General features: G+C 51.2%; 1 protein-coding gene across 1 annotated transcript in view; it reads left to right on the top strand.

Annotated features, from left to right (window-relative positions):
• Positions 1-366: 366 nt before the first annotated feature.
• Positions 367-9468, top strand: part of NTN3 (netrin 3) — a 94871-nt gene continuing 85769 nt past the window's right edge. Inside the window, exon 1 of the mRNA XM_030545676.1 lies at positions 367-842. The gene's annotated coding sequence lies outside the window, so the exon portion shown is untranslated. The remainder of the gene's footprint in view (positions 843-9468) is intronic.

Raw genomic sequence — 9468 nt, 5'->3', positions numbered from 1 at the left:
TTCTCACCCTTTGCAAAGGAGCTGGAGATGAGGCACTCTCCCACCCCTCCTAGCCCATGCTCTGTTTTGCCATACTCTTACTTTTCTCTGCCGAGCTTTCCTGCTAGCATCCCCCCTCTCCTAAAACATTTTGGTCCACTCTCCTCTGCTCCCCCTCTGCCATCCGCCTCCCCTTTCAGCTCGCTGGCCTGACTTGGTTCTGTTCCTTTCCAAATACGTTTGACATTGCTTTCCTCCTGTATTTCCTCTGCATTTCCCCTCTGCCTTGTCTTGCAATGGGGATGGCTTAGGCAGCCCCTGCTCTCAATAGAGCAGAAAAGAGAGAGCAGAGGGAGGGCTGGAGTAGGAGGGAGGAGGCAAGCCACATCACACACACACACACACCTCCCTGCATGTGATTAAATGTCTTGAAATCTGCTTCTGATTTCCTCGGGGAGTTGACTTTTCCCTTCTTTTCAACCCCTGGATTTATTGAAACCTTTTTACTCCGCTTCAAGGCAGCAGCTGGGGCTCAGTTTCTTCCCTCTTGCCTATGTTTTTTCCTCTCTTCCCTTTTTCTCTCGTCCCTCCCAGCAGCAGTTCAGTGAGATCCAGGAGAGAGGAGTGCAGCAGCTGGGAGAACCTTGAGAAGGGCCAAGGGACTCGAGGACCAGGCGAGGGGCTGCTGCAGACCACACCGTGCGGGGGCTTGGCTTTGCTTTACCCCCCCACGAGATAAATAAACAAAAATCTTACCCCCGCGTCTGTGTAAAAGGGCTTTGACGTCTGGAATTACACCCCTTCGGCTACATCACTGCTGGGAACCGCGCGCTACCAGGAACCGTCTACCTGCCGGGCTCCCAGTAAGTTGCTTTCCAGCCCTACGAGTCTCTGACAGCGTTTCTCATTCTAAGGAGAGGGGAGAGATCTTACGCTGGGGCTGGGGCGAGGTTGCGTCCTGTCTCCTGTCCGTTCCCAATGCTCCGACGCTTGTTTGGGGGAGGGGGCCCTTTTCTTTCGCTTACTAGCGATCTGGGGCGCGCACCCCCTGCTAATTCCGCCCTTTCCAAGTTAAGTCCCCGCTCAATGCGCTTTTCCTTTGCCTCGATGCTTTTCTGCTCCCTTGTTCTTCTGGGCTCCCCCTGCCTAGGCTTCCTGTGGGATCCGTTCGCGGCCCCGTTCCGCAAGCGCAGCAGAGATGGAACTTTTCCCCAGTCTCCGCCCGCCCCGCTCCTTCGCTACCGCGCCGCGGCTCTAGCAGCCGGCTGTCTCCCCGGCGCTGCGGATCGTGTGACAGGCTCCGCTTTCCGCCAGGCGGGGGGCAGCGAGCTCCGGGGCCCGGTCCGCAGAACTGGGCCGCAGCCGGAGGCGGTGTCCGGCTCTGCCGGATGCAGAGCCGCTGGAGAGCCGCCAGGGGCTGGACGCGGGGCACCCCGGGCGGGACCTTGCCAGCTGGGCTGCTCTAGAGCCCCGCGTTCCGGGCGGGACCCCGAGCAGAGCCTGCCTGGCGAGGGACCGCCACAGGTCCTGCTGGCCGGCCCCGGCCCCGTGCCAGCAGCAGCCGCACCGCACCGGGACTTCCAGCGGCCCCGGGGTGAGGGCGGGGAGCCCCGGCTCCAGGAGCCCCTGGCAGTTCCCGGGCTGCGGTATCGGAGCTGGCCTGAGCTGGGATGGGGAAGGGCGCGGGGCGCTGGTCTCTCTGCCTCTCCCCTGGGCCAGCTCCGGGGCGAGCCTCAGGCTCCCCAGCGCTCGGCTGCTTGTTTTATTTTCGGTTCCTTTGCAAGTGCGGAGCCCGGCGGCGAGGTCCTAGCTGCGGGAGGCAGGTGCTGGGACAGGCCCTTCAGCCTCCGACCTGGGGGCTCCTCCCTCCTATCCTGCTGCTGCTCTCTGCGCCTTCCCCCTTGGCCCCGGGTAGGCGAGGGAAAGGCCTTCGGGCAGGTAGCTTCTCCGACAGAGCCCGCTGCAGCTGGGCCGGGGGGCTCAGCAAGGCAGAGCTGGGCGTTTGGGTTGGCAGAGTAAAGAAGGAAGGTGTACGTGAGAGAGAGACTCAGAGTCAGCTGATCAGGGGATGGGATGTAAATTGGGAGGAAACGTTTGGTGGGGGGCTATTGAAGCCCTTGTTTCTTTATATATTTGCCTGATCCAATATCCGCCCCCAAGTCGCCATGGCATGCACCCCAGGGAGATGGGACACAGGCATCTTTCTTCTTGGGTGATAGCTTGCAGAGTGGGGTGGCCAGAGCCCACCCATTCCGGCGGGGCCTGCAGCTTCTGGCCCTGTAGCAGTGCCAAGTGGAATGGGTTGAGTGAGGAAGTCCCAGTGGGAGACACAGGGTGGCTGCTAACGAATGAAATATGCCAAGTAAAGTTACACACAGAGGAGGCCCTCTCCTCCCAGGGCAGGTTTTGTTAGGAAACCCTTCAGGCTTGTCTAGCCCCAGAAGTTGCACTGCTAAGCTAAATCAGAGCAGTTAAGCTAGTGCAACTTCCATGTGCGAACTCTATTACAGCCATTTAAAACTCATTATACCAGGCCTGGACTACACCTAAAAGTTAGGTGGACATAGCTATGTCACTCAGGGGTGAGAAAATCCATAGTGTTGTAGCTCTGCTGACATGACCTGGGTGTAGATGCAGCTAGCTCAGCGGAAGAATGGTTTTGCCAACACAGCTGCCATCGCTCAGGAAGGTGGAGTTCCCACAGTGACAGAACAGCTCCTTCTGTCACTGTAGGAAGAGTCATGCTGCAGCACTGTAACTCCGACGCCTTAGCTGTGCTATTGTAGTGTGGACATGGCCTCAGGTTATCTTGTGCCTGCAAGGCCTGTCTTAAGCTTGTACCAGCATCGCTATGTTGGTTGGGCGCAGGGGGAGTGACTTTTATTTTACCAACGTAGCTGTGCTGGTATAAACTCTAGTGTAGATGCACTTCTAACAGCACAAGAAGTGCTTTGGCAGAAATCACCGTCTGTCAGGGTACTCCTGTAAGCTAGCCCGGTAGAAGTGCTTGTACGCCAGTCTGGGCTGTTCAAAGGGTTTGTTGTGATCTAGCTGTGTGGCCAGTAATACTTTTCTAGTGTGGACAAGGGCTCTGTCTGCCCTACATGCCTATGGCCATGTAGCCCCCTTGTGTAGGCACAGCCTATGCCGACAGAAGGAGTGCTTCTGCAAGGGAAGGAACACCACCTCCCTGAAGGACATTAGCTTTGCCAATAGAAGCACTCTTCTGCTGGCACAGCTGCAACTACACTTCCTGGGGTAGCTGTGTCGCTCTGGGGGGGTGGGTGTTTTCACACCTCTGACTGATGTAGCTATGCCAGTGTCAGTTGCTGAGGTCTGAATTTAGCAATGCAAACTAAACTGCTGTAAGCTGGGTTTAAACTGGCCTGAGTGTCCAAGCACAAAGCTGCACCAGTCAAACAACATCATTCCAAAATCACAACCTTTGGTTTATCTGACTCTGGGGGGACCAGGCCTGTGTACCTGCAATGGATGGAGGCTGACTCTGGGTTGTTGCTTTAGCCTCACTCCCTCACACACAGCCTGCATGTCTGTTTGCATTCTGGGGATAGGCAAGAGGGGCCTGGGACACAGGGACAGGGGCTCCACGTAAGTGTTGAATGCAAGCGCAAAGGTAACTTTAAGGACTGCCTTTTTTCTGCAATATTCCGTTTATAAAACAGAGGGAGCTGATGTGCTTTTATGCTTCTGTTGAACAGCCCAGCTATGTGTGGAGGTCCCAGAGACCAAGGTTTGGTTGGGGGTTGGAGCAGGGTATATGGCCTGAGAGGAATATAGATCCCCGAGCACAACTTAGGGGGAGAGGGGGAGGTTTCTGAGCATGAGCCCAAGGGAGGGTGGGGATGTGAGCCCCACATACTGAGAGGAGTCCAGGTTTAGTGCTGGGCACAGAGCTGGGTTTTACAAGGCATGAAGTAGGTTCAGGGCCTAAGAGATGTGTGAGTCCCAGAGCCAGGCCTGAGAGGACACAGGCTTTCATGCAGGGAATACTGGGGCCCCAGGGGGATGCAGGTTTCACAGCTTATGGCGATACAGGCTTCCAGGCAGGGATTCTGGGACCTGAGGGGACACACGTGTCAGGGCAGGGGGCTCAGGTTCTGGGACCTGAGGGGAAACAGGTGTCAGGGCAGGGGGCTCAGGTTCTGGGACCTGAGGGGAAACAGGTGTCAGGGCAGGGGGCTCAGGTTCTGGGACCCAAGGGGACACGGGTCTCAGGGCAGGGGTTCACAGGCATCAGGGAATCCAGGCTTTGAGTGAGTACAGCTCTTGGAGTGTTGATACCAGGGCCTGAGAGCAGTGCAGCTTTTGGAGCAGGGCCTGTGTTCTGCATCCTAGGAAAGCTTAAGTATTACTACATTCGCCAAGCAGCTGGTAGTACTCAGAGTTCGTTCAGCACCTCATTCTCTTCTCACCTTTCCCCAAGTTCTGCACAGGGCGCTAGAGCGTTTTTCATATTCTGTCTTGCCCACGACGGTAAAAATGTGAGTCCATCTATCAAATCTATTCTAAGTCTCACAGACTTGGCCTGCACTCAAGCACAATACGCAGCCATGTGACACAAGGAGAGTTAAATGTCTTACCATTAACCAAGGAGAAACATTAGATCAGCTTCATGTCAGAGTGAAATAGATTTCTGGACCCGTTGTCATATGCCGCCCCATACCATACGTGAGCTATCTTTCAAAGCCAGCCAAGAGCTGTCATCTATTAATAACATATTAAATATTCATCCAGTCTATTTTAAACATCTGTGCCCGGCATGTTATGAAAAGGCAACAAGGAACGTTATGGAAACCAGATTACTTTGTTCCTGGACGGAACGCGATGGGGGCAAAAACAATAGGAGTTGTGCAGCAGAACTGTGAGAATCCCACAGCCCCAGCAGTCGGGATTGGATCAGCAGTAATAAAGCCCTCTGCATACCAAGTGATAGTCCTGCGAGCACGTGACAGAGTGGAACAATGCGGCAGGAATGTGTGAAGGGGTTTAGGACGGCTGGGCCAGGATTAAGGTCGTGTAAAGCAACAAGTCGGGCACCATTAGATATTACTAAATGGTTTAGTGTCGGGACAGCCGCGCTATCCCGGCTTTCCGCTCCTGGAAGAACAGTGGTTCCAGGTGTCTTCTATAGCTACTGCTGGGCTTGGAGTGTTGTTAGTGGGAGAAATCACATAAGTAAGCACTGGAATGAAGAGCTAGTCAGTGAATACAGCAGACTAGGTCACTCCCTGAAACAGAATACATTTTTCAGTATGTGAATCTAAGTCATCCCAACTTGCCCTTTCTGTGTGGTGTCTTTACTCTGGGAGTCCAGTGAGCAAAGCTTGAGTTGGCAGAATTTCAGGGTTAAAATCATGATGGCCATTGTGATCTTGCTAGTTTCAGTTCTTTTCTCTCCGTGTGGTTCTAAAAACTCTGCAAAACAGCTTCCTAATGATAATAGGAATGCTTTTAAGCAACCATTCATTGGCAGCTCTCCCTGCATATGTGACTGTCTTTGTTCAGGTTTGGGCCTCTACGGATTTCTCTCCATTGTTTTTGATAACATAGGAAATCTGGTCTCTTTATGGAAGACTTTCTCCCCTCCTCCCACCGCCATGTCAAGACTGAAATTTATGTAAGCCAAGTTCTGAGAAATTAGGCCAGATTCTGAAGAACACAAGTATAAATTGGGAGTAATTCTGCTCATTTACATGCAATTGCTTATGTCTTATTGTGGTGTAACTGAGATCAGGATCTAGCCTATGTAGTTTAAACCATAAAGTTCTGTTTAGTGTTACCTGTACTTATATCTTAGTAGTGCCACTGTGGTTTCACACAGCTTGTGTAATACTGTCTCGTTAGTCTGCAACAATGCACTGTAGTGTCCAATGCTGTGAATGCCTGTTCCAGGGAAGGGTCTCTTGGATGTTCTCCCTGTATTATAGTGTTTGTGTCCATACATGTATGCTTTGTGGAGTGAACAGCAGATGCCCCCAGACCCATTTTACTCTGAGAATCAGCAGAATGTGACCAAATCAAGAGCAAAAAAATTGGTGTGTGTGTGTGTGTGTTTATATGTATATAGTATTGATTTCTGAAATTTAAATTAAAAATGGACCAGAGGGACAGAGCACATAAGGAAACACCAGTAACCTCATTAGCACCACTGACATACAGCACATGCTGTTCATGTGCCATTAGCAACCTCCCCTGTGCACACTGATCATTCCATTAACCCTCTCCCATGGGTGTGCTGGAAATGCCATTAGCTCTGTCTCTTTCTGGTCCTCCTCAGGGTACTGTTGGAGCACCTCACCAGCTTTTCTTCTAGCCATGCTGTTGGTGATGTCCCAGGCATATAGCTCCTTGGCCAGTGTCCATTTGTTTGGTTTAACTGTTATCTGCATTGCCACCTTATGTCAAACCCCACCGCTGGCTTGTGTGGAGTTTTTCCTTTCATTTTACATTTTTCTCAGTTGTGTTTTTATCCTGGCAACACATGGAATGATTTATCCGTGGCCGGAGCTGAGTTTGGTCTTGGCACATTCTGCTTGTAGGTTGGGGACAGAAACATTCCACAGCTGACGCTGGGCTAAACATGCACAGAAAACAGAGCCAAAAAGGGGTTGGGAGGGCAGAGGGGCCGGTTCTGCAGTGAAAAGCACTTGTGGGTGAAATAGGCTGGCCCCCCGTGTTAGAGGGATCACCACTTAAGGGGAGCCCCTGTTACAAAGAAGAGTTCAGAATCTGCAGATTTCTCACCATGTGTTTCAATGGAGCAGGGTGGGAGCAAGAGAGAAAGGACTCTTTCATTATATGGACTAGTCACTAGACAGCACCCTGCATGTTCTGGTACCAGACATATCCTATTAATGGGGCATACTCCAGTAGTTGACACTCATCTATGGTTTTACCTTTACCCTCAACTGTTTTCTGATTCCCAGCTGCATCTCACTTGGGAACTGGAATTTTTCCAGAAGATTTGTGGAGCCACTGGGGGGCGCTGTGCCAGGGATAAGCAATGGACTGCTAGAGGAGCATGGCAGGGCAGGATGGGACTTTTAGCTAGAGCCAGTCTTACCTTCTTCACAGTCCCTGCTTCCCCCTCTGTGCTTCTAATGTAACCTCCTCCCCCAGCTGCTGTTTCCAAGCAGAAAACGGGTGCGTACTGTGACAGACTCCATACATTGATCTTGTCAGCACTGAATAATGAGCCAGATTAAGCCTAATGAACAAGTGCAACATTCACTGTAGGTCTCCAGTCTAAACCAAGCAGAAGGAGATAAGCTCAGCAGTCGTCATATGAAGGCTTGGATGATTTATATGTTGTTCCTTATTTTTTAATTATCTTTCTAACACTGCTGCCCCTCCATTCAGGCTCTCACATCTAAATCGTTTCCACACAAGGACACTGCCTATCCCTTGCCTTACAGACCCCAATATCCCTTCTCTGTCCCTCACCTGCTGCTAGCCCACTCCCCAGGGTACCCCTCTTCCCTCTCCCTTCAACATCAGAATCAAATTCCCACCTGTGCCACCTTTTATTTTCCTCTTTTTAAAAACCTTCAGTCATCCAATCAATGTGCAGAATCAATACCATCTGGCCTAGGTGACCAATCATCTCTTCTAAATAGTGGATAATTAATCCTGAATGGTCAAAGTGAACAGCTGGTAAACAACACAGAGGTTGAAAGTCAGTTGTTGAATGCTTGTGAATAATATAGACCGCCCCCAGAGTCGGGATTCCTTTGGCAGGGCTCTCTAACTGAACTCTGGGTTGAAATAATAATCAATATTATTTTAAATGAATAGTTTAATCAGATCTAGTTGGTTGCTGGGGTCAGGTGCCACGTGGCCCATGACGGGGTGCTGGGGTGAAGGGCCATGTGGCACCGAGGCCTGTGACTGGGTGCCAGGGAAGGGGGTTGCCTGGGACTAGAGTTTGCTGGTGACAGGATGGTGCCCACACCTGTCAAGTACAGTTGGACTTTGGGAGATGGGCTCTTTCTGAATCTATCTGTTAATCTGCAATTTCTTGTTTAATCTGAATTCCCCACCACCACCTTGATCTGATTCCCACATCCTTGTGACTGAGATTTCTGGAAAGGCCCTCTGCTCCTCGCCAATGCCACTGGATACGTTCTTGCTGATTGTCATTGAGCATCTTCATGTTGGAGGGCACTGGGCCTGGCCACGCTGTAACAGAGCACGTACGTGCTCCCTCCTCTCCAGACAATCTTAGCTCTCTGCTGGAGCAAAGTGAAGCTTGCAGACGAGCTCATCCTTCACTGATCCTTGGAACTAATCCCCGGGGGTGTGCCAGGCAAGCAAAAGAGTGCTACAGGAGGGGAGACCAGACTTTCCATTTCCAAACTAATTCCAAATAAGGGAAAGTGTTTCCCTGGAGAGCTGCTGGAAAAGGGGGCTTGTGAAAATCCCCTGGAATGAAGCTTTATTTTCCCATTGCCCCAAGAGAAAAAAGATCCATTTTATCTGCACTGTACTCTCATTCTTGTCAATACATAAAAACAGTAGAAACTGCCCTGTGGGGAACAATCCTGGGGCATTGAATGGATGGTGATCTGACAGTCCTTTTTCATCTCGGAGTTCAGAGAGTCTGGGCTGATATCACTAATTCAATTAGTCTTGATTAACAATCACCCATTACCTATAAAGTAAATTTGATATGGTCACATTTTCCACGGATGGCACAATGAGCCCCAAACCTGCCATGTAACAGACTGGCCTGTTGTACATTAGCCCCGCTCTAGTGGTGGGACCACCTAGAGGATAACCATCTAGTACTGCTGTCTGCTAATTTAGTTGCTCTTTTTGCTCAACTAGGCTGGTGCTGTAGGTCCTGGGCTCAAAATCTTCTGTTGACCCACAATAGGGATTATGTACAAAGGGTCTCTTTTGCACTAACCTGTTGTGTGCCCTCATAAGGTCCTTTGCAGATACCAATGTGGCTTAGCTTATTTTGTTTTTTTTTACTGGCTCATCCATTGCACCTGTCTTTGAAAATCTGACCCACAGGGAAAGAGCTTTAAAACCAAGTTCTTTGTCTGCACCTGCAGCCTGTGGGCACCGTGCTGTCCATTCAGACAACTAAGCACCATGTTGTACCCCAGTTGCTTGAGCTAGTGTGCTAAAAAGACCAGTGTAGCTGGGATAGCATGGGCGGTGGCTCAGGCTAGCTACCTGAGTACCAGCCTTAGACCCCCTGGGTACATACTCAGCTGCCTAGCATGAGCCACCCCCCGGCTCCCCTCGGCTACTCTGTTATTTTTAGCACACTGGCTTCCAGCTGCAGAGTAGACAAACCCATAGAGCATAGCTGCGGCGGCACGAGCAGCAGGATGGGGCTAGCTGCACCGAGTACAGTCCTATCCGAGATCAGAGGTACTCAGGGCAGCTAGCTACTTGGGCCACTCACACCTCTATGGCTACACTTTTATTTTTAGCATGCTAACTTGGACTGAGCTA

This window comes from Gopherus evgoodei, unplaced genomic scaffold (assembly GCF_007399415.2).
Source record: "Gopherus evgoodei ecotype Sinaloan lineage unplaced genomic scaffold, rGopEvg1_v1.p scaffold_38_arrow_ctg1, whole genome shotgun sequence".
NCBI classification, from domain to species: Eukaryota; Metazoa; Chordata; order Testudines; family Testudinidae; genus Gopherus; species Gopherus evgoodei.
Note: the sequence above shows the minus strand (reverse complement) of the source record. Positions and strands in the feature narration are given on the sequence as shown.